Source organism: Equus asinus, chromosome 3 (genome assembly GCF_041296235.1).
Source record: "Equus asinus isolate D_3611 breed Donkey chromosome 3, EquAss-T2T_v2, whole genome shotgun sequence".
NCBI lineage: Eukaryota > Metazoa > Chordata > Mammalia > Perissodactyla > Equidae > Equus > Equus asinus.
In genome coordinates, this window is record NC_091792.1 from 60,233,627 (window position 1) to 60,260,593 (window position 26,967).

General features: G+C 35.9%; 1 long non-coding RNA gene across 1 annotated transcript in view; it reads left to right on the forward strand.

Annotated features, from left to right (window-relative positions):
* The window catches only part of LOC106831745 (uncharacterized), a 98,450-nt gene extending 74,533 nt beyond the window's left edge, over nt 1–23,917 (forward strand). Inside the window, exon 3 of the long non-coding RNA XR_011502450.1 lies at nt 23,689–23,917. This is a non-coding gene — a long non-coding RNA (uncharacterized lncRNA). The remainder of the gene's footprint in view (nt 1–23,688) is intronic.
* The last annotated feature ends 3,050 nt before the right edge of the window (nt 23,918–26,967 follow it).

Sequence of the window (26,967 nt, forward strand, 5' to 3'; positions counted from 1 at the left end):
TTTTATCTCTATTTGTGGTCATTACTTTCCCACTTATATAAGTCCCTTCAGCATTTCTTGTAGAACTGGCTTCTTAGTGATAAACTCCTTTAATTTTTGCTTGTCTGGGAAGCTCTTTATCTCTCCTTCCATTCTGAATGACAGCCTTGATGGATAGAGTATTCTTGGTTGTAGGTTTTTTCCTTTTAGCACTTCAAATATGTCATGCCATGCTCTTCTCACCTGTAGGGTCTCGGCTGAGAAGTCTGCTGACAGCCTGATGGGCTTCCCATTATATGTCACTTGTGGCCTTTCTCTTGCTGCTTTTAGGATTCTCTCTTTGTCTTTAATTTTAGACATTTTGATTATAATATGTCTTTATGTGGGCCTCTTTGGGCTTCTCTTGTTTGGAGCTCTCTGTGCTTCCTGAACTTGGATGTCTGTTTCCTTCCTCAGGTGAGGAAAATTTTCCTCTATTATTTTGACAAATAAATTTTCTGCCCCTTTGTCTCTCTCTTCTCCTTCTGGGACCCCTATAATCCAAATGTTAGCATGCTTGATATTGTCCCAGAGTTCCCTTACACTGTTCTCATTCTGTCTAATTCTTTTTTCTCTTTTCTGTTCTGCTTGGGTGATTTCCTCTAATCTTTTGTCTAGCTTGCTGACCCGTTCTTCTTCTTCCTCTACTCTGCTATTGAGTCCCTCTAGTGAATTTCTCATTTCAAGTATTGTATTCTTCATTTCTGATTGGTTCTTTTTTATATCTTCCAATTCTTTGCTGATGTGCTCACTGTGTTCATCCATTCTTCTCTGCATATCTGTGAGCATCCTCATTATATTTTGTTTGAATTCCTTGTCAAGGAGGTCGCTAGTTTCTGTTTCATTTAGTTCTCTTTCCAGTGTTTTGTAGTGTTCCCTTGCTTGGAAAGTATTCCTTTGCCTGCTCATTATGCCTCTTTCTCTGTGTTATTTTCTTTGTACTAGGTGAGTTGGCTATGTCTCCTGATCTTGGAGAAGTGGCCTTATGTATGAGATGCCTTATGAGGCCCAGGAGTGTGCTTCCCTCTCATCACCAGACCATAAGAACCAGGAGTGACCCCTTTGTGGGCTACTTGTGTTCTTCTGCTGTGGCAGGGTTACTCCCACTGCAGGTACCCAGGGAGTCTGATCTTTCCTTCCCTGGCCAGCTGTTTGTAAATCCGGTTTGGAGGGGCCTCAGCACTGTTGGCTACAATGTCTATTAGCACACTCTTATTGCAAGTGTCCTCTTAATTGGGTTGGTACCCAGTGTAGCTGGTTGCTAGGCTCAGGGGCATACAGTTGTGATAGGCCTGAGGCCAACAAGGCTGATGTCAGTTCTCTTAGGAGTGCAGCTAAGTGGGGCTAGCCCTTGGCATGGAGGCACTCAGTTGTTTCAGGCTTTGGAAGGTGGGGCTGATCCTTTTTATGGCTATTTGTGATGCACAAGTCTTCTGCTGCTGATAAGCTTCACCCCCTCTCTGGACCACATACACTGTCAACATAGTCCTGGTCCGTGCACATTTCTCAACCCCCTGGAGCGTACCCCACCACCACACTGCAGAGGCCCCCACCTCTGCCCCAATGCCCCCAACAGTTCACCTGGTCCTCACACAAGCCCTGCCCCACAGAGGCAGACACCCTTGCCTGCCTGTAGAGGACCAAGGCACTCAGTCAATGCAGACTGAAAAGTAGCCTGAGGGCTTGCTGTTAGGTGGGGCCAGTCCCTGGGGCGGGTTGCCTGACCTGGCTGAACTGGATTAAATCTGTGCTCTAGTGGGTGTGGCAGATCCCTGGGCTAACAGCCCAAGGGATGAACCTCAATGGCCCCCACCAGTGTCCAGATCAGCACACCTGGACCGGCTCAGAACAATGGCCCCCACCAATGTCTCAGTCACAGGAGAGGATCCTCCTCTCACCAAGATGCCCCCAGAGCCCACCAGGTGAGTCTTGTTTCACCAAAAGACAGTCAGCCTTCTCTCTGGTGATTTCAGGTTGCTGCAATGAGTGAGTTTGTGCGTGGGCCCTTTAAGACCCGGATCTTTTCAGCTTTCAGCTGATAGCTTTTCTGGGGTGTCCTCGCTACAGTTAATAGCCAGCAAATCCAGACAGTAAGACCCCCATCTCAGTTGGGCTGAGTCCGAAGGATGGTTATAGCAGTGTTGCCCCCGCTCCGGACCTCACTCCTCCAGGGAGGGCTGCATACCTTAGGTTGGCTCCCGCCTGGCCGACTGAGAAGCTCCACTGCTCCCAAAGGTGGCTTTTTTCCTCTCCAGCCAGAGTTACTGCCTCTTATGCTTTCGTCAGGACTGTCCCTTGTCGTGGGGGTTCTTTTTATCCAGTTTTCAGTTTTCAATCCAGGGTGATTCTTCCCAAAATTGTTATAACCTGGTTGTGTTCGTGGGAGGAGGCGAGTTCAACGTCTGCTCACAGCGCCATCTTGACAAGAACTCTTGATCATATTTCTGAAATGATTTTTCTCAAGACTAGGGAGGAAATGCCTTTCATCTCAATTTAATACCAATACTAATCTATTTAAATAAATCACATATTTTATCTAAAAATTATTTTATAATATCCTATGTTAAAGGTACTATTTAAAGTGACTGGCTATTATTGTATACAGATTAAGGTGTTATCTATTAGTCTATTTTTATCATTTACCTTTCTCTTAGTTTTGGAAATTTAGTTCCAGGTTTTTTTTTTTTTTTAATTTAGATGCCACATGGATATCTTTGTACTTGAATGTCTCTCTTGGTGTATTGCTTTAGAAGAGATGCCTAAAAAGATCTGACTTAGTGTTAATTATTAAATTAATTTGCAGAATGCCCAAACCAATGAGGCTTATTAATGCAGACAAAATGTATCATTCATATATATATATTGATATATAATTCTAATGTAGATTAATCTAAATCATGATTTTTAGGTTTACTAGCATCACCCTCATCTTAGAAATTATACTTTTTAAATAATTAAATCTTGTGAACTTTGCATATACCCTACATTAATATAAATATATCTATATGCAAAGGGAAAGTATTTTGTGGAATAACCCAAACTCTCTGAGGGCTTTAAAGGTGCTCCATATGACAAAGCTTCCTCGTGATTTTTTTAGAATCACTTCAGCCTACAATGTCCCTTAAGAAATTATCAGTAAATAAGTTAATATTTATTAATATTTATTGAATATCAATTATATCTCAGAGAGGACATGAGGCAACTGTATGCTAAATTAAATGCAGATATACTTTTAAAAGCTAAATTTGAGAATGATTGCCTTCTATAAATGAGTACACTAGTGTTCTGTTTCTACATAAAAGTGTGATGTGAGCCATTAGGAGTGGGAAGGTGATAACAGATATGGAAGAATTTTATAGGCAATTAAGCTGAGATCCAAATGATGAAATAAATGTTATCTCAAAGAGTATGTGAGAAAAGAAAATAATATTTTAGAAAATAAAGATTTGGGTTGAACCTATTGGAAAACTTTGAGATGAAGATTAAACAATATGCACCTGAACAACCAATAGGTCAAAGGAGAAATCAAAAGAGAAACTTCAAAATATCTTGAAACAAATGAAACTGGAAACACAACATACCAGAACTTACGGGATACAACAAAAGCAATTCTAAGTAGGCAGTTTATGGACATAAACACTTACATTAAGAAGAAAAGAAAGATCTCAAATACAACCTAACTTTACACCTAAAGGAACTAGAAAAAGAACAAACTAAGCCCAAAATTAGTAGAAGGGAGGAAATAAAGATCTTAGCAGAAATGAATGAAATAGAGACCAGCACTATAGAATTTATCAATGAAACTAAGAGTTAGCTTTTTGAAATGATAAACAAAATAGATAAACCTTTAGCTAAACTATCCAGAAAAAGGGAGAGAGGGCTGAAACAAATAAAATCAGAAATGAAAGAGAATACATTACAATTGATGACACACAAATGCAAAGGATCATAAGAGAGTACTATGAACAATTATACACGATTGAATTGGGTAACCTAGAAGAAACGGACAAGTTCCTAGAAATACAAACTATCATGACAGAATAATGAAGAAATAGGAAATCTGAACAGAACATTTAGTAGTAAAGAGATTGAATTAGTAATCAAAAGCCTCCCAACAAACAAAAGTCCAGGACCAGATAGCTACACTGGTGAATTCTACCAAACATTTAAAGAATATTTAATACCAATCTTTCTCAAACTGTTCCAAAAACTTGGAGAGCAGAAAACACTTCCAAACTCATTTTACTAGGCCAGAATTACTCTGATACCAAAACCAGAGAAGGACACAAGAAAAGAAAATTACAGGCCAGTATCCCTGATGAACATAAATGCAAAAATCATCCGCAAAATATTAGAAACTGAATTCTAAAGTACGTTAAAAATATCATGCTCCAGAATCAAGGGGAATCTGTTTCTGTAATGCAAGGATGTTTCAATATCCACTAATCAATCAATGTGACACACCACACTAACAAAATGAGGGATAAAAATCATATGATCACCTCAATAGATGCAGAAAAAGCATTTTACAAAATTACACATCCTTTTATGGTAAAAACTCCCAACAAATTGGATAGGGAGGGAACAAACTTCAACATAATAAAGAGCCTATACGACAAACCTACTGCTACCTTCATAGTCACTGGTGAAAAGCAGAAATCGTTTCCTCTAAGATCAGGAACAAAACAAGGATGCCTACTTTAACCACTTTTATTCAATGTAGTATTGCAAGTCTTAGCCAGGGCAATTAGGCAAGAAAAAGAAATAAAAATCATCCAAATTGGAAGGAAGAAGAAAACTGACTCTAATTGCAGATTACATGATATCGTATACAGAAAAACCTAAGACTTCACCAAAAAATGTTGGAACTAATCAATGAGTTCAGTAAAGTTGCAGCATATCAAATCAAAATTAAAAGATCACTTGCATTTCTATGCACTAAAAACGGACTATCAGAAAGAGAAATTAAGAAAACAATCCCATTTTAATTGCATCAAAAAGAATCAAGTACTAGGAATAAATGTAAATAAGGAGGTGAAAGATCTAGACAGTGAAAACTACAAGATAATAGTGAAAGAAACTGAAGACACAAATAATTGGAAACATGTTGTATGTTCATGGATTGAAAGAATTAATATTGTTAGAATGTCTGTCTAGAAATTACCCAAAGCCATCTACACATTCAATGCAATCTCTATCAAAATTACAATGGCATTTTTTGTGGAAGTAGAACAAACAATCCTAAAATTTGTATGGAACCACAGAGGGCCCTGAATAGCCAAAGCAATTTTTAGGAAGAATAAAGTTGGAGGCATCACACCTCCTGGTTCCAAACCATATCAGCAAGCTATAGTAATCAAAACAGTATGGTATTTTCATATAAACAGACACGTAGATCAGTGGAACAGAATAGAGATCCTAAAATAAATCCATGCAAATATGGTCAATTAATTTTTGACAAAGTATGCAAGAATATACAATGGGGAAAACATGGTCTCTTGGTAAATGGTGCTGGGAAAACAGAATAGCCACATACAAAACAATGAAACTAGACCCCTACCTTACTCCATACACAAAAGTCAACTCAGAATGGATTAAAGACTTGAACATAAGGCCTGAAACCATAAAACTCCTAGCAAAAAAATAGGAGGCAAGCTTCTTGACATTGGTCTTGGGTGGGATTTTTTAAATTTAACACCAAAAGAAAAAACAACTTAAGCAAAAATAAATACGTGGCACTTCATCAAACTAAAAAGTTTGTGCACAGCAAAGGAAATCATCAACAAAACAAAAAGACAGCCAACAGAATGGGAGACAAATATTTGTAAATCATATATCTAACAAAGGATTAATATTCCAAAATATATAAAGAACTCATACACTCAATAGCAAAAAAAACAAATAATCCAGTTAAAAAATGGACAGAGGACCCGAACAGACATTTTTCCAAAAAAGGCAAACAAATGACCAACAGGTCAGTGAAAAGGTGCACAATATCGTTAAGCATCAAGTACATGCAAATCAAAACCACGATGAGATATCACCTCACCTCTTGTAGAATGGCTATCATCATAAAGACAAATGATGTTTTGGCAAGATTGTGGAGAAAAGGGAACACTTTTACACTGTTGGTGGAAACGTAAATCGGAATAACCAGTATGGAAAACAGTAGGGAGGTCCCTCAAAAAATTAAAAATAGAACTACCATAAAATCCACAATTCCATCTCTGGGTATATATCCAAAAGAAAGGAAATCACTATTTCAAAGAAAAATCTGCATTCCCATATTGATCGCAGCATTATTCACAAAAGCCAAGATGTGGAAACAAGTGCCCATTGACAGATGAATGGATAAAGAAAATGTGGCATATGTGTGTGTATATATAAACGTTATATGTAGATAAGGAATATTACTCAGCCATGAGAAAGAAGGTAATCCTGCCATTTGGGACAACATGGATGGATCTTGAAGGCATTATGCTCAGTGAAATAAGTCAGACAGAGAAAGACAAGTGCTATATGATATCACATATGTGGAATCCAAAAAATCAAACTCACAGAAACAGAAAGTAGAGTGGTGGTTATGAGGGGCTCAGTGTGGGGTAAATGGAGAGATGTTGGTCATAATTGCAAGTACAAACTTCTAGTTATAAGATGAATAATTTCTGGGGTTCTAATGTACAGCATAGTGCTTATAATTAATAATACTGGATTATATACTTGAAAGTTGCTAAGAGAGTAAATCTTAAATGTTCTCACTTCACACACACAGAAAAAAATGCTAATTATGTGATGTGGTGGAGGTGTTAGCTAACCTGTGGTGGTAATCATTTTGCAATATATGTGTATCAAGTCAACTCATTGTACACCTTAAAATTACACAATGTGGATATGAATAAACAAATTATTTATCCCCAATAAAATTTTCAAATCTTATTTTACAATTCAAAAATACCTATTGTTGGCAAAGGGAGGGAGAAATGGAAACTCAGAATCTGAAGTCAGGGGTGTAAATTGATAAAGCCTCTTTAGAAAGTAGTTTTGCATTTTTTAGTTAAAACGTGAGATACTCATACCCTGTGCCTCATGATTATGCTTCTTTTCAAGTATCCTGGGCAAACTCCAGCACATGAGCACAAGGGGGTGAGTACAAGATTTCTCATCACAGCATTGTACTCAATAGCTAAGAGAAATAATCAGAATGTTCATAAACAAAAGTGTGGTCAATTTATCTCTGGTGAAGTAACATAATGTAATACTCCTCAACCAATAAAACTGCTGGCATTGAGTTACTGTTACCAACATAAAACATAAAGACCCAAAAAGAATGAAAAAGTAAATAGCACCACAATGTGTATGACCACATTGATGATATAGAGTTTAAAAATAAATTTAAAAATGTTACAAATATATTCATATATGGAAAATTTTTATAAAAAATGAAACCTGGAAATGTTAAATATCAACTTGGGATAGTGTTTAGCTGAAGACAGTGGTAGAGAAAATGGATGTGGTGTGGAATAGTGCACTGGAAGTTCAACGCTTGCCTACTATGTTGTTTCTCAGAAAAGTGGATCTGAAGCAAATATGACAAAATGTTAAGATTTGATAAAACTTGGTGCTGCATACTCAGGTAGTAATTTTCTCTAAAGTTTTAATATTTCATAATTAAAATGAATAATAAAAATAAACTAGAGAAAGGCAGAAACTAGCAAACATGAAAGAACTTGTGGAATATAAGACAGAAAGGCTTTTTGAAAAAGAGAAAATTGGTATGAATTTTTGCCAAATAAAACATGAAGAAAACAGAATAAAAACAACTAGTGCAGTGAAGAGCACTAAATCTATTCAAAAACACATCATAGATTAAAATTCTTTTGAGAATTATCTTTAAATTTCAAAATGCAAATGATATAAATATTCAAAAATTTATCACAATAATAATACTAATAATAGTATTACAAATAGCAGAAATTATGAGAAACCAGGCAAACAGGTATAAGGATGTTAAATTCCACATAATTACTCAATAAAGCATTTAAAATTGAAATGTGGTGTTATAGTAACTTGTATATTTTAAATTTGGAAGATATTTTACAAATTAATACATCTTGGTAATATTTTACAAATTAATATATTTTGGGAATACACATTTATAGAAATTTTAGTAATAGCTTCCATTGCTTTTATTTTGTTAAATTCAAGTAAATTTATGTTTAATATATTTTGATAAAAATTGTAAAGGATAATTCTGTGTAAAATTTTTATTGTATATCCATCTGTTTGCTTGTCTTTTCCATTCTTCTATTAGAATATATGGCTAGAAATACATATAGAGAGAAATTCGTCTACAATTACTAATAGTTATCTCAGGTGTTGGAGTTTAAGATTTGTCAATTCTACTTATTTATTGCTTAAATTTCTTATGAACATAAAACATTTTAAAATGTTAGTCATTATTCTAAATATTATTTCAAATTCAATATATATAATACTAAACTCTGACCATAAAAATAAAAATATAGAAAATAGAAAACAATGAAAAATTCAGACACAATATTTTCTGTTATGAATGCTTATGCAAGGATATAGATAATCATTTTACATGACATCTTAAAATAGAGCCTATTGAGTGATGTCAGCATCATGATGGAGTGAGCTCTCCCAGTAATCTCTCCCTTCCACCATACAACAAAAAAGACCTTCATACTCCAACAGAGGACATCCACAAAACACAAAAGTCATCTTAGAGACCCACGCAGCCATATGTTGGATGGAGGAGAGGCTGGAGCCCCCCTGGGAGGGGGTGGAATGAGGTAAGATAAAACTTCACTCCCTCCCCAAAAGACGGTGATCTGGGACTGTGCATGGCCTCCAAGAGAGAAGAAAGGGGGAAGGAGACTTTCATTCATGGGAATGTCAAAGATCCCCTAGGGCCCTCTCAACCTGGAGGGAAGTCCCCTACCAGGGTGAAAGATATTTTTGGGGTTGCCCTCATCAAGCCAACATCCAGGAGAGCAGCTAATGAGAGCAGAGAGAGTAAGCCCACAAGGGCACGCAGAAGAAAGTGCCCCTCCCCCACACCCTCCCAATACTAGCTCCAGTGCCTGGGATCCCAGCAGAATGCTCAGAGCATGTGGTTCTTGACGTCCACCCACTGGCAATAGATGGTAACTGTGACCAAATAATACCAAGATAAGAAAGAACAAAGTGACACCCTCTAGCAGTATCAAAAATTATATTAAATCTCCAGACCAGAGAGAAAATGACAAGTACCCAGAAATCAGTCCTGAGGACACAGAAATATGTAATCTAAATGACAGAGAATTCAAAATAGCTATTATCAAAAAACTCAAAGAGTTAGGAGAATGTAGAGAAACAATTCAATGAGTTCAGGAGCTACTTCACAAAAGAGATTGAAACTATAAAAAAGAATCAATCAGAAATATTGGAGATGAAATATATAATGGATGAGATAAAACAAAATGTGGATTCCCTGAACACTAGAGCAAGCATCATAGAGGAGCAAATCAGCGTAATCAAGGATAGACATGTTGAAATGCTCCAGATAAAGGAGAGAAAAAACTAAGACTAAAAAGAAATGAAAAAAGTCTGTGAGAAATATCTAACTCAATTAGGAAATGCAATATAAGAATTATAGGTATTCAAGAGGAAGAAGAGAAGGAGAATGGAGCAGAAAGTTTGTTCAAAGAAATAATAGCAGAGAACTTCCAAAATCTGCATAAGGAGATGGAAATCCATGTGGAAGAGGCTATCAGATCTCCTAAATATGTCGATGTAAAAAGACCTACTGGAAGACATATGGTAGTGAAACTGGTAAAAGTAAATGACAAAGAAAAAATACTAAGGGCCACAAGGCAGAAGAAAATACCTTACAAAGGAACCCATATCAGGCTTTCGGGGGATTTCTCTGCAGAAAACTTGCAAGCTGGGAAAGACTGGAATGACATATTCAAATCTTTGATGAACAAAAACTTTCAGCCAAGAATACTCTATCCAATGAAAATACCCTTCAGATATGATGGAGAAACAAAAACATTCCCAGATAAACAAAAACTAAAGGAGTTCATAGCCATGAGAAACCCCCTACAAGAAATCGACAGGAAGTCCCTCATAGCTGAAAAAAAATGGGAGAAAGGGGTTACAAAGCATGGACTAAGGAGATAAATAGATAGACAAAGTCAGAAAATTGTAGCTATACATCAGAACAAGTTAGCAAATACTCAAGTATAGCATTAAAGGGAAGGAAAACACCACAAACAAAGAAAATCTTGTCATTTTAACCACAAACTCATAAACAAGATGGAATAAGATGTAAGAAAAACAACTTCAGAGGGGAAGAGGAAAGGGACCAAATCGGTTTAGACAAAGGAAAAAAGAGCCCATCAGAAAATGGACTGTCTTATCTACATTATTTTGAATACAAACATAATGGTAACCACTAAACAAAAAAGCAGAACAGAGACACAAATAATAAGTAAGGAGAAAACAAAGAAACACAACATAAAAGACTAATAACTCAACTGTTAGACCAAAACACACAGGTTGAGAAACAGAGGAAATGCAGGAGAACCAGAAAACAAGTGATAAAATGGCAGCATTAAGCCCTCATATATCAATAATCACCCTAAACATAAGTGGATTGAATTCTCCAATAAAAAGACACCAAGTGGTGAGATGGATTAAAGAACAAGACCCCAAAATATTCTGCCTCCAGGAAACACATCTCAGCTCCAACAAAAAACACAGGCTCAGAGTGAAGGGATGGAAGACGATACTCCAAACTAATGGCAAACAAAAGAAAGCAGGTGTCACAGTACTTATATCAGACAAAGTAGACTTCACGATAACACAGGTAAAGAAAGACATAGAGGGGCAGTATATAATGATCAAAGGGACACTCCACCAAGAAGACATAACACCTATAAATATCTATGCATCCAACACAGGAGCACAAAAGTACATAAAGCAACTATTAAGAAACCTAAAAGGAGATAATAATAACACAATAATAGTAGGGGCCCTCAATACTCCACTTACATCAATGGATAGATCATCCAGACAGAAAATCAACAAGGAAACAGTGGAATTAAATGAAAAGCTAGACCAGTTGGACTTAATAGATATATATGGAACACTCCATCCTAAAACAGCAGAATATACATTCTTCTCAAGTGCACACAGAACATTCTCAAGGATTGACCACATATTGGGAAACAAGGCAAGCTTCAATAAATTTAGGAAGATTGAAATAATAATAAGCATCTTTTCCAACCACAATGCTATAAAGCTAGAAATTAATTACAAGAAGAAAGCTGAGAAAGGGACAAAGATGTGGAGACTAAACAACATGCTGTTGAACAAGCAATGGATCATTGGAGAAATTAAATCAGAAATCAAAAAATATCTGGAGACAAATGAAAATGAAGATATACCATACCAACTCAAATGGGATGCAGCAAAAGCAGTACTAAGAGGGAAATTCCTTGCAATCAGGCTTACCTTAACAAACAAGAAAAGTCTCAAGTAACCAATCTCAAACTACAGGTAAGTGAATTATAAAAAGAAGAGCAGAGCCCAAAGTCAGCATAGGAGGGAAATAATAAAACTCAGAGGAGAAAAAAATGCAATTGAGACAAAAAAGGCAGTAGAAAGGATCAATGAAACAAAGAGCTGGTTCTTTGAGAAGACAAACAAAATTGACACTGCCTAGCCAGACTTACAAAGAAAAAAAGAGAGAAAGCTCAGATAAATAAAATTAGAAATTAAAGAGGAGAAATAATAACAGATACCACAGAAATACAAAGGATTATAAGAGAATACTACAAAAAGCTATATGCCAACAAAATGGAAAATCTAGAGGAAATGGATAAATTCTTGGACTCTTAAAACCTCCCAAAGCTGAATCAAGAAGAAATAGATAATCTGAATAGACAAATCACAAGTAAAGAGATTGAAAGAGTAATCAAAAGCATCCCAAAAAATAAAAACCCAGAACCAGACGGCTTCCATGGAGAATTCTACCAACTTTCAGAGAGGATTTAATACCTATCCTTCTCAAGCTATTCCAAAATATTAGGGAAAACAGAACACTTCCTAACACATTCTACAAGGCCAACATCACTCTGATACCAAAGCCTGACAAGGACAATACAAAAAAGGAAAACTACAGGCCAATATCACTGATGAACATAGATCCAAAAATCTTCAACAAAATATTGGCAACCTGAATACAGCAATACATCAAAAAGATCATACATCATGATCAAGTAGGATTCATACCAGGGACACAGGGATGATTTCACATTCGCAAATCAATCAACATGATACACCACATCAACAAATTGAGGAATAAAAACCACATGATCATTTCAATAGATGCAGAGAAAGCATTTGACAAGATCCAACGTCAATTTATGGTCAAAACTGTTAACAAAATGGGGATGGAAGGAAATTACCTCAACAGAATAAAGGCCATATATGACAAACCCACAGCCAACATCATGTCCAATGGGGAAAACTGAACGCCATCCCTCTGAGAACAGGCACAAGACAAGGATACCCACTATCACTACTTTTATTCAACATAGTACTGGAGGTTTTGGCCAGAGCAATTAGGCAAGAGAAAGGAATAAAAGGAATCCAAATAGGGAGAGAAGAAGTGAAACTCTCACTGTTTGCAGATGACATGATCTTATAGATAGAAAAGCCTAAAGAATCCATCTGAAAACTATTGGAAATAATTAACAACTACAGTAAATTTTCAGAGTACAAAATCAACTTACAAAAATCAGGTGCATTTCTATACTCTAATAACGAACTTACAGAAAGAGAACTCAAGAATACAATTCCATTTACAATAGCAACAAAAAGAATAAAATATCTAGGAATAAATTTAACCAAGGAGGTGAAGGACTTATACAATCAAAACTATAAGACATTATTGAAAGAAACAGATGATGACATATAGAGATGAAAGAGATTTCATGCACGTGGATTGGAAGGATAAACATCATTAAAATATCCATTCTACCCAAAGCAATCTACAGCTTCAATGCAATCCCAATCAGAATCCCAATGATGGAAATAGAGCAAAGAATCCTAAAATTCATATGAGGCAACCAAAGACCCCGAATTGCTAAAGCAATACTGAGAAAAAAGAACAAAGCTGGAGGCATCACAATCCCTAACTTCAAAATGTACTGCAAAGCAATAGTAATCAAAAAAGCATGGTACTGGTACAAAAACAGGCAAACAGATTGGTGGAACAGAAGTGAAAGCCCAGAAATGAAACTGCACATCTACAGACAGCTAATCTTTGACAAAGGTGCCAAGAACATACAATGGAGAAAAGATAGTCTCTTCAATAAACGGTGTTTGGAAATCTGGACAACCACTTTCAGAAGAATGAAAGTAAACCATTATCTCACTCCATGCACAAAAATACACTCAAAATGGATCAAAGACTTGCAGATAAGTCCTGAAATCATGAAACTCCTGGAAGATAATATAGGTAGTACACTCTTTGACATCAAACTTAAAACGATCTTTTCAAGTACCATGTCTTCTCAGACAAGGGAAACAAAAGAAAAAATAAACAAGTAGGACTTGATCAGACTAAAGAGCTTCTGCAAGAAAAAAGAAACTAGGATCAATACAAAAAGATCATACACCAATTGGGAGAAAATTTTTGCAAATCATACATCCAACAAGGGGTTAATCTCTATAATATATAAGGAACTCACACAACTGAACAACAAACAGCCCAATCAAAAAATGGGCGGAGGATATGAACAAACATTTTTCCAAAGAAGATCTACAGATGGCCAATAAACACATGAAAATATGTTCAACATCACTAATCATCAGGGAAATGCAAATCAAAACTACACTAAGATACCACCTAACACCCGTTAAATGGCTATAATCACTAAGACTAAAAATAACAAATGTTGGAGAGGGTGTAGAGAAAAGGGAATCTTCATACACTGCCGGTGGGAATGCAAACTGGTGCAGCCACTGTGGAAAACAGTACAGAGATTCCTCAAAAAACTAAAAATAGAAATACTGTATGACCCAGCTATCCCACTACTGTGTATCTACCCAAACAACTTGAAATCAACAAACCAAAGTAACATATGTACCCCTATGTTCATTGCAGCACTATTCACAATAGCCAAGACATCAAGACAATCCAAGGGCCCATCAACTGGTCATTAAATAAACAAGATGTGACATATATATATATATATATATATATATATATACACACACACACACAATGTGATATATATATTTGATGTATATTATATATATACACAATGGAATAGTACTCATCCATAAGGAAAGACAAAATTATCCCATGCAACAACATGGATGGACCTGGAGGGTATTATGCTAAGTGAAATAAGCCAGAGAGAGACAGACAAACACCACATGATTTCACTCATATGTGGAACATAAACAAACACATAGACTAAGAAAACAGTTCAGTGGTTACTGGGGAAAGGGGGGTGGGGGTGGGCACAGGGGGTGAAGGGGAGCACTTATGTGGTGACGGACAAGAAATAATGTACAACTGAAATTTCACAATGATGTAAACTATTATGAACTCAATTTAAAAAAGATAAAACAATAAAGAGAATAAAACAAAAAATATGGATTTTAATATATATAAATTTTATGTGCATGTATGTATACATGTTTATATAGCTGTGTGTGTATATATATATATTCACAAAAAATATTTTAAAATATATATAAACATATGTATAAAATATTCAGCAGCATCCTAAAAGCTATAAGCCATTTAAGAACATCTTCTGTAGCTCATTCCATCTTTTAAATCAAAGAATTCATACTGGAGCAAAATTCTTTGAATACAACAAATGTGAAAAATGTTCTGAATGTTCATCTTTAAACTATTTTAGAATGCCAGTTTCAGGGAGCATTGTATTCAATATAAAAACAACTTCAGCTAAAATATATAATGTATTCAGTATATAAAACCAGCCTTGCCTTATGAATATAAAATAAAGATTAAATGGCATTTCTTGTGCCATCTTGAAAAATTCATACTAGATAACAACTGGACTATCCATGCTACAGAGACACCTGTAGGTTTGGGGAAGCCTCCAAGATGAATGTTTTCCTTAGTGTTAGAAGAATAAGACTGAGAGAGATCCTTGAGTTCTACAAATGTCAAAAATTTATATTTTAACTTTTTTAAAGTTCAACTTTAATCCAGGACCTCCCCTGACTCTTTAACTTAAATTAGCCCCTATATATTTTCTTCTTTTTACCAATTGCTTTGTATGTATATATGTATGTCTATAATTGTTTCATTAGTGTTTACTAAGTTAATTTCCTCTCATATCAAAGCTTGCCCCTATTTGTAAATTGGGTTTCTTGAGAAGTTGCCTTCATTATTTTTTCAGGTCTCTAAAGGATATATCCTATGCTAAATAATATGTAAATATACCTATATACCAAGGCTTGTGGAGATGTCTCTACAGGTTCATTTCAGTTCAACAGTAGCAGAACTATAGAATTTGTCCACACCACAAACCACCGAGATGCCCACCTCTGTTTTAAGAGATCTTAAGAGTGTCTGAGGCTATTGAAGGTATTTTCACACTTGTTCTTACATTCGGGGTGAGGGGCTGAACACAGTTACAGAGTTACAGAGAGGCGTCCTTCCTGGATATTAAGGGGTGATATACTACTTACTTTTGATGAGAGTTCCTCATGAGATACCAACTAAAAGGACAATTAACAGAGTTCCCTGGCACTGACTACATCAGATTAACTCAGATACTGGAGCAGTTTGGATGCTGATGTAGTCTCCATGTGCTAGCCTTGTGCTGGTGGTGGATGGAACTGCTCCCCTTGAGTCTCTCTCTACTGATTCTGCTCATGTTAACTTGGCTCTGGCAGGCACTGGGATTATTTATGAGCCTCAATATCATCTCATCCTCTTCAAGTCTCCTCCACTTGTCCTCATAATAATCTCCATCCTCATATACTTTTCCAAATTTTTAGTCTTTAATTTTGACTTCAATTTTGATATCGAAAGCCAAAGCTTTAAAAATCTTGCTCCCAATTTCTTTTGGCACTTTGGACAAACCCTAACATAGTATCAGCATATTGTATGTTTGTTCGGAAAAAAAAAATAGTTGATATACCAAAATATTTTCATACCATTTATAATCTATGAAGTAAATCACAACTCAAGTTCGCTGAGAACATCTTGTCCATTCTCTGACACTATCTGCAACTAGCTCCAGAATCAAAAGGTCCTGACACCATTGTGTAGCAATTGATAGACTTGAGCTATGAGCTCTATAGAAGCATTTCCATCAACCACCAACTTGCTAAGGCAGCAGCCATTCGACACTCCCAATTCCTTTTGCAGGGTGGGGTGGGTATATACATATATATGTCACTTAAAATACATATATATGTATCTACATATTTGTCTATAGTTATACATATATGTGTGTGTATAAACAGACATATATATGTATATGTGCATCTATACATAAAGGTATATATATAAAGTAACTACTTTAAAAGTAGCAAAAGTTACTTGAAAATCAGAAACTGTTGGCACAACTTCAATATGTACAAATACTTGATTAAAGAACCTATCTGCCAACATTATACCATGCTTTATTAATGAAAAACCTTTTAATATAGACATTCAATGTTCTTCTCCAGAAAAAAAAGGAAAAAATTTACCTTTTAAAAAATAAAAATGAAGTTTTTTAAAAGTTGCAGTTCCATTAAAGGCTATTGGCATTTAGGCAAGGACACCCTCCTCTTCTCAAAAAATGAAATGTTTTTAATCATGAAAAGTTATTACTCAGAGTCATTTTAATAATTGCATTTCCTCAATACATTCAAGAAAGGTAAAACAGAACAAATTCAAATGTAACTACATTATTTAATCAAAATCCAGCTATTGGGGAAAATAATGAATCAGTATAAAGTTTGCAGCAAACCCACAAATTTGAAAGTAATATTTCAGTGAAGAATGAATAACTTATTGAAATCTTTTAAATGCCAGCACACTTTGCTTTCCTAGACTGCTTGCAGAACATTTTCAAACATAATTATCAATGACTTCTGATTTAACGTGTTGCTTTCATCTCTCCTGACTATGCCATTAGTTAAACTCATATGTATTTTGTAACGGAATTTTTTCTCCCTTACCTCAACAGGCCTGGTATCTGTTCACTGTGATCCAGTCTCCTTAACGGTTTTGATCATATTGGTGAACCAATATGATTCACCAATTCTTACAAGTTACCAAAAATCTGGATTGAAAACAGGATCTTGATAATATTGTGCTTCTGTAATGGAAGTACTGTTATTATATCTGAATTGGTTTTGAAACACATATTTGGTCAACATAGTGAAGTGCATGAAAATCAAATAAAAATAAAGCCATATGCAAATTAATTTTGTTGAAAATATATAAAGTGGCAGAAACAGGAAGAAAATTAAAGATATTTTACACACACACAGAGCAAGATGGTTTTTTTGGGGGGGGGGGGTGGGAAGATTTAGTACTGAGCTAACATCCGCCACCAACCCTTCTCTTTTTGCTGAAGAAGACTGCCCTGAGCCAACATCTGTACCCATCCTCCTCCATTTTATATGTGGGACACCTGCCACAGCATAGCTTGATAAGCTGTTAGTAGGTCCAAGCCCAGGATCCGAACTGGCGAACCCCTGGCTGCCAAAGTGGAGTGCATAATCTCAACTGCTATGCCAATGGCTGGCCCTAGAGAGAGATTTTAAGTAAATTTAAAGAGATTAATTTCAAGAACGTTGCTAATTCAATCACTTTCATACATGATTTGGGCATTCAAATTTTGACATTTTTTTACCAATAAATTTCACTTCACAAACTCTATTTTTAAATGATTATAATTAAGTACAAGGAAATCTGTCTTTTTATTGATTTATCGGTATTATTCCTAAACTTAAAACTTGTTTCTATATTTAAACTCTTCAGTTCACTATTAAAATTGCTTTTTTCTTTCTTTAGACCTAGATCTTCTCACATTTTTCAAAGCCTCAGAGCTTTGCTATCTACAGATTCCCAGGTGATCATGACTACCCTCTCCCACCTCTTCACCCCCTCCTTTCCCCAGTAACCTGGCTTCAGGGAAATTTTTTGAATTACTTATTTGCAAAGTATTGATGAACTGGTTCTGACTGCCCTGCTTTTCTGAGGCACACAGTCTGGTTTACATATCGTTTAAATATATGTACAAAAGTAATTAGAGCAGTCTTCATAGGAACAATGTAGTTAGAGGAGGAAGTCCGAAGAGAAGGCACAGGGAAGAAGGTCTTGGAAGAGTACAAACAGTTTCAACATCTTTGGAAAGCAGGGTGTGTTTTTTTGACCAACATGAGATTCAACTAGGTAAATGGGGCAAGTTCAGAAAAGACCTGGAAGGCTGTGTAAAGAAACTTGAACTTTCTCAGAGGGGAATAGGGTCATTGGAAGTCTTTAAGGAGTGGAGTGACATAATCAGATTTGCTTTAAACATATAACTTTGACTTCATCATGGAGTAAGGTTGAGGAAGGGAGGCTGTAAGTGAATTAAACTTGCCTCTTAAAAGGATATTTTAATTATTTTTTTAGGAAGGTTTTAAAAATATATGTTTGAACCTCAGGACAACTGATTTCCATAAAACTTGTTAATTCAAGATTTATAAGGATAAAGGTTTAGACCCTTAAATCTGGAATTTCCAAAGTCCACATGCAATAGGTTATTAGACAGCTTGCTACTGTAGGGGAGGAAGAATATTCCTTTACCCTCTAGGTTCTTCTGGCTGATATAAGTATTAAATTGACATGAGACAGAATAACAAGAGAAAATCAAACATTTATTAACATACATACATAGGAGGCACCCAGAAAAACTGAGTAACTCACTAAAATGGCCAAAGACACCACCTTAAATATCATCTTCAGATAAAAACAAAGGAGGATGTTGGAACTAGTGGTTTGGGACTTCAAAGGGGAGGAAGGCAATTCACATGGAGATGGAAAAGCAAACGTTTGGTAAAGAAATGTTTGTCATGCCTTGTGAAGACAACACGACATGGGGCGGACTTTGAACAAATGGGCCTCGCTAGGTTTCTCCCTGTCTACTACACCTAGTTTATTTTATGCTATAGTTATCTATGGTATGAAATCCTTCCTGGAACAGGCCTTCTGTCTTAAATTCTTTTAGGCACTTAGGGGGAAGTTCAGAGTTTCTCCCTGAGTCTTTTGTACGTAAAATAATCAAGCCAAAGAGATACATCTTGAGGTGGTAAATTCTGATCCCCCAAATAGGCAGGCGTAAGAAGATCTGATATATAACCCCAGCGCTATGTAGTATCTCACAGTGTTGTAGAGGACAAGCCTTCTATCGTTCTGAGCTTTTGTGTTCTCTACAATAAGATAAAGAGTGGATAATCTTTAGGACACTATTCTTTGTTCCTCTTCAGAATGGCATAATGTGTAATAGGATATGGTAAATAGCTGTGCCTGATTGTGATAAAATGGCTGAAAAAGAGCAAGTTAAAATAATCTTTAAAGTTTATAACTTATGGTCCCCAAATTGGATTGAATAAGAGCCCAACATACTCTGAGATCCTGTCAAGAGTGTTGCTCCATTAAGTGGCCATACTTTGCCCTGTGTGCTCCTGCTATCCTGGCCGTGAGTAATTGGATCAAAGTCCGAGGTGAGCTCCAATAAAGTGGGTCCTCTGAATGTGAGATACATGGAGATTTTCATAGATAATAGAGAAGCACAGAAGTAGAAAGGCACAAAAATAGTACATAGTGAACAGAATCTAGTAGCATTCCAAGAAAGAGTCAGCAGAAAAATAAGGTGAATTCTATATCAGAGGCCATTCTGGGCTTCCATTCTAACTTTAGTATTTGCTGAACAACAAAATTTGTTTCTATCCTGGCACTATTCTAATAGGAAGATAAGGGTATGATAGACTTAGGATTCAAAAAGCAACTAAGTGAAATAAAATGGGTCCATTTCAAAAGAAAATTGCTGATTGGCAGTGCACTCACTTCAAAGATTAGAGCTTCCGTCTTGAGTCACAGTGGTTTCTTCAGTGTGGCAGAGATTAATTCTCTTCTATTACGGTTCATTAGTGCTGGATTGAAAAATCACAAGTATATTCAAATCATGCATTTTCACCAAAACAGTTCAGTATAAATAGTTTCAAATTAATTATTTAATTGGAATTATTTCAGCCCCCAGTGATGCCAATTCCTGAAAACTTGGGTAACCTGTTCAATGAGAGACTATCAATTGACCTAGAATACTAAATGAGGACACATTTCTCAGAAATTCAGTTTTAAGAATTGGTAAATCAATAAAACAGATTCCCAGTTTCCCTTGATACTAGAAAAGATAATATAAGCATACAGTCTCATAGTGTGCTTGTAATTTTAAATTAGTTTCTTTCCCAGAGCTAACCCTTAAAAAACAATTACATTCTCTAGCACTATATTTTCTTTTTTTGACAAATTAGTTGTCAAGGCCATTGACATCCACTGAATATTTTGTTGTTTACTAATAGCTTGTGATGTTTGAGTACCTCCCTTGCATAAATATAGGACTATCTTAACACATTCTTACTGTAACACCACAGATATTTCTCAATCTCCTCCCTCTCCACAATCTGCCCAAAAGAGCTGAATTTCAATGCAAGAATTCACAGACTAATCAAAATTATTGGGCGTCTGTTGCAGATGGGTAATTCTGCCTGGTAAAGAGCACGCAAAGCAAAAGGCATTACTGAATGCAACACTTCACTAAGGATCACAGATAGGAAGAAAATGTTACTTTAAAAATGGGATATTCATGCTTCTCATAAACTCAGAAGTGCTCTGGTTTGTGACAACAAAAAGAAGTCCCCAGATCAAATATTCCTCATTTATGCCCATGCATATCAAGGATTTCTTATCATTATCAAACATCAAAATTTTCTGTTCTCATTTACAATTATCCAGAAAATGTAAATATATAGGTAGCTTAGAAAGTATTTATAAAAGACAGAAGTATGAGAAGTCTCCTGCTAGAGTATATTATTTTTTAATAAAACATGGCTTCTATAATAAAACAATATTGATTAATCCCACTTGATAACTTCCTATCTGTGTATCATTCCTAATATTTATAAAAGGTAGAAAGATGAAGAGCAGCTATAAAAGTATGTCTATTCCTCTAGTGTAATAGATCCAAGGTGGAATTTCCCTCCTAATCAAATCAGAGTATAATTCTTTTAATATAATCAACAGGATTTTTAAAAAATATTTTTAGTGGAGGTTTGCATTTTATAACTCCTTTCCCACTTTATTATTTCTACCTGAATTTTAAAAGATAATCTATTTAGTTTAAAGAAAGGAATGCCCTATTGAAGTAAAGTTGGTTAGGATCTTTTATTCATATAACTAAATGTTAAGCATACGAAATTATACAATTCTTACACATCTCATCTCTCAGAGCAGAAATAGTAAGCTACTAATATCAAAATCTCCTTTTCTTGTGAGATTCTCATGTCACTTTCCTGCTGAATATCTTAGGTCTTTTGAGGTTTAACTACAAATCCACAAATTAAAATAGCAAAAAAGTAGTCCTTAATGGGACTTATATGTCGTTTGGAGTTCATACATACACTTACGTCCTTCTAGAAATGACTCTTCAATGAATAGATGAATGAATTAACTAAATGAACATAAATTTCCCACTACTGTATGCTGCGTGTCATTTTCTAGACACAATAAAAAAAGTATTCACCGGTCTGGCCTGGTGGTGTAGTGGTTAAGTTCATGCTCTCTGCTTCAGTGGCCCGGAGTTCGCAGGTTCAGATCCTGGGCGCAGACCTAGCACTGCTGGTCAAGCCACGCTGTAGTGGCATGCCATGTAAAATAGAGGAAGATTGGCACAGATGTTAGCTCAATGACAATCTTCCTCACCAAAAAAAGAAAAAAAAACAGTATTCACCCAAAGATTCTCCTAATTTGAATTTGTTGTTTTCAGTTTTGGAGACAGACTCTTTGCTATCCATGTTTAAACATAGTTTTGACTTTCTGAAAGTATACGAAATATTTCAGGAATGAATAACATATACTAGTAGCTGTTTCATGCTGCAAGAATAGTCATAATTATTTCTTCTCTGGTAGCTCAAAATCCTATTCAACAGCTTGCTGAAAAAAATCAATTGCATCTTGATTTCAATTGTTCTTTTTTTCTTCTTTGGTGAGGAAGATTCGTCCTGAGCTAATATCCACTGGCAATCTTCCTCTTTTTTGGCTTGGGGAAGATTAGCCCTGAGCTAACATCTGTGCCAATCTTCCTCTATTTTGTGTATGTGGGATGGCTCCACAGCGTGGCTGATGAGTGGAGTAGGTCCATACCTGGGATCCGAACCTGCAAACCCAGGCCACCAAAGCAGAACGCATGGAACTTTAACCACTCAGCCACGGGGCTGGTCCCCAATTTTTCATCTAAATATTTGTTTATGGATTACATTTCAAACGAATGTGCTTGTGATGAAGAAAAACCATACCACTCTCTGTATTCTTCAGCTGATAGTTAATTAAACAAAAAACAAGTCAGCATTCATATATTTTCATCAGTAAGAAGAAAAAACAATAGAAAGCAGCCCTGAAGGAAAAGGCATGATCCTGTATACATCAGTGTCAGCTCTGCACTACTTAGCTGCTTAATGCCTAGCAAATATATACTTCTTCTGGTCCTTGGTTCATTGGTAAAGAAAGTCAGGACAAGCTACCTTCTCTAAAAACACCCTCCTGGTCTTATTCTATGTATTTTAAGTCATAAAATTGAAAAGCATAAATCCAATTTGAATACTCTGAAAACATGCCATGTGAAATGAGCCTGAACACCGGATCCACTGCGGATGATTCAATTTACATAATGTGGAGGGAAAGCATCTCAGTAACTTTGTAGGCATGGTCATGCATTGTTTATTTACATATAGATCAAGAGGTTCATGCAGCACTTTGAAGAAATGGAAAGAGGCAAGATTACTAGTTATGGAATCCCGTAAGAACCTTCTATGAATCTATCCTGTCTCAACATGTGGTATTATATGTAGCTAATGTAAAGCAAATTCATGCTTTCAGCGTGGAGTGCGTGTTTAACAATGCCTAAACACGTAACGTAGGTATCTGGGCACATGAGTGTACATAACTAACTGTAATGTTTTGCTGTTGACTTCTTGATCTCAGAGAAAAAATTTGAGTTTTCAATATGTTTTAAAATTGTGGCATCCTGAGACAGGGATCTCATTCTCATACACTCTGATCTTCCTCCAAGATTTTAAAATGCCAACCCAAAACAAATCATTCTGAGTTTTTAGAGTCAGTTAGCTGTCCACTAAAAATCCCCAGTCTTCTTCTGCAGTGTACACTTGTGTCTGAAAAGCGGTGTTATTTCCCACCTCCTTTTTCTGAGGAATGATTTGGTGACCACATAACTAATTTTGGCCAGTGGATGTGACATTATATGTGAATGGAAATTATATGTTGCACATCAAGGCTGACATGGTTAAGAAGAGCATTTGCCTTATCCATCCTCTTTTTCCATTTGCCAGCTGGGAGCAAAGAACTCCAATGTCCTGGGAGATGACAAAATCACAAGAGGGAAGGAAGCTATCTTTCTGACTCAGCAGGTGGAAGGCAGGTCTTACAGATCCCAGCAGACTGTCACATGAGTGAGAAATTAATTTCTATTGTGGTAAGCCATGGAAATGCAGGGCATTGTTTCTTTTACTGCATTTAGACTTCCTTGATTCAAACACTATAGGCAAAGACTCTTGAGAATGGACTTTTCATATTCATGTAAACTATTAAAAGAAACCCTAATTGATGTTTATTTTAATTTTGTAAATAATTGATTCTATAGAGAACTTTCTTATATCTAACATTAAAGAATTAAAAAATACCAGCCCTCTGCCTCATCTTGATATACATTTACTCAATAATATACCTATGTTTGTCTGCATTGCTTAATTTGTCACATTCAGTGGTAAGCCATGACACTTTGGACAGCGATAAAAATAACACTGAAAAACATGATTCATCCCTGTTAAGTCTACCCTTGAGGCAGCCAGTTTTTTTTCTCTTTTCAGTGTAATTACTTCCCTGATTCTTTGAGCACAGTGGGAGGTATTCCCAGTGGAGAAGCTGTTGCTGAAGCAATCCTTCAGTATCTCTAGGGGAATTTCTGGTGAGGAGTGGGAAAATAGTGTTTATTAAAATGTGTACTTATATTTTAAACTAATTCTCACATGTCAAAACAAGATGTGAGTATTATACAGACAAGCACTGCAGAAAATGTTTCTCTAAATTTTGGTGTATATATAGCTAAGAAACTTCTTCAGGGACACTTTCCAAGTTGTTACAACAGCAGTAACAACAACAAAAGTCTCAGTTTTAAAATGCTTTTCTTCAATTACATCTCTGTTGTGATGCCAACCAGCCTAATGATATGTAGTTGTGTTTTCTTACTCTTTTACAATGCTAGTATTACACAGATGCTTTTTTCAGATGAAAAGCTCAGCTGTTCATTATCATTAACGTTTCATCCAAATGCACAAAGATACAAATTGTGGGAAAGTCTTTTGTAATAATGAAGGGGTTTTTTTTTTTCAATTCTAGGATATATGAAGTTTCAACCTTCGTGGTTTCAAAACAATAATAACTTTATGATTTGGGGGGTTTTCCTGCAAACCAAGGAGGAATCAGATGAAATTTCAGTAATGTGGATAAACCATTGCCTATAACAGTACTTTAAGAATTGATTTGTATATGTATTTAGTGACTTCACTTTTCAAGGTCAAGATACTCAAGTAGAATACAAAATTCAAAAGCATAAATTTAGTTGCAGTTCTTCTTGTTTGGATATCGCCAAATAAAACAATCCTCAACTTGAATGCTCTTGTAAATACAATTAGATTGAATGGGTCAGCTTGTTTAACATTTTCGACGTACTGTTATGTGTAATTACTGTATTGAGTTAAGAAGCACAGAATCCTCATGAAAATACAACACAACACTTAAATATTATATTAGAAAAAATACACATAAGAATTATTTTTGATTGGCCACTGGATTTACCATATTTACTGAATATATATTCTGTAAATTCTGCTCCCTCTGCACAAAATGTTTCCTTCATTTTCTGCTGCTTTATCAAATGGTAGATTTTGTACCAAAGCCTCTGATATTCATCTATAAATTAATATTGATTCGCACCTAGTTCCTCTCATGGCAGTATTTCAATTCCCGTAACTTAGATCCACTCGCACACTCAACTGCACATCATACTCTGGGAAAAACCTTATGGCTAGTCTGGGAAATGTTAAGAGAGGTATAGACTTTAAATTCAGCCTAGGTGGATTCATATCAACCAGCCCCAGTGGTCTAGTGGATAAGATTCAATGCCCTCACTGCCGTGGCCTGGGTTCCTTTCCTCGTCAAGGAACCACACCACCCAACTGTTGATTGTCATACTGTTGGGGCTGTGTGTTGCTGCGATGCTGAAAGCTATGCCACTGATATTTCAAACACCAGCAGGGTCACTCATGGTGGCCAGGTTTCATCAGAGCTTCCAGACTAAGACAGACTAGAAAGAAGGATGTGGCCATCCACTTCCAAAAAACTGGCCATGAAAACTCTGTGAATAGAAGCAGAGTATTGTTTGATATAGGGCCAGAAGATGAGAGAATGACAAAAAGACCTCATTGCTAGGCGTCAACTGACTCAAGGTCACTAACAACAAAGACTCATACTGTGTAGCACTGGCTTCTTTATTGTTCTGTGTGAGTAAGTCATCACTTTTTATACAAGATCTGACAACAGAATCTCGGTTTTGTCCCTTCTGTGTGAGTCCTGTCTTTTATGGCTGGTGACCTAATCCAACTGGGCTTAGGGTATAGTTTCTACTAGGGGGACTTTGCTACATAATACCAAACACTGTCGACTACTGGGGTCTCAGACATGATCTTCCTGGGCATTAGGTAGCTGAATCTCAGCAGTCTATTTGAGAACATGAGACAAAGTCAGGAGAATTACCAAGAGCTTGGTCCTGACATTCCTCATCTGGTGAACCAGTATCACAACTGCCTATCCTCAAATATCTCATTACACATGCGAATAAACCCTGATGTGTTAAGCTTCCATCCTACTGTATCTGTTACTAATAACCAGCCACTATTATTAACAGATACAGTCCTAGAACGTCTTACTTTCCTCTGAGAATTGACATTTTCTCCCTTTTGATAATCAGAGCAATGCACTTAACCTCTTGCTCTGGCTGCCAAAAATATTAGTGCCAGCTTTTATACTTAATCACAGCAATTGGGCTGACCTTCATTGTTGGTTCATATGTTCTCTAACGCACTCTCAACTGTTTTTGTCTTCCTTTTTCCATTCTTATTCTGTCTTTCTGAAAACTCTCTATAAACTTATTTGAAAAGAGAAAAGACATATGGATTTAATTTTAAATGGATTTATTTTCAGCTTTTCATTAGAATTGTATAAAATCCCCCAGCTATGTAACTTGACCCCTTTTATGGTTAATTCCTTTATTGTTCTGGATATCAGATGTCATTAATCATTAAACTAAAGAAATATAGCAAGCATGTTTGCTTCACCAGGACCCAGGCTAATGTCAGGGAGAGGGAAGTAAACAAAACAATTATAGACCTAGTGCTCATGCAAAAAAAAAAAATTTGTTTAGAAACTTCACTTTTATCAGTTAGAACAATTAGGTGAATATTTAAGCCGAGATCTAGGGCAAGGTTACTTTAAATTGATGGTATCAAACACTTGAAAAGTAAAAGAGAAAACTTTTTTTTTCTGAAAACATC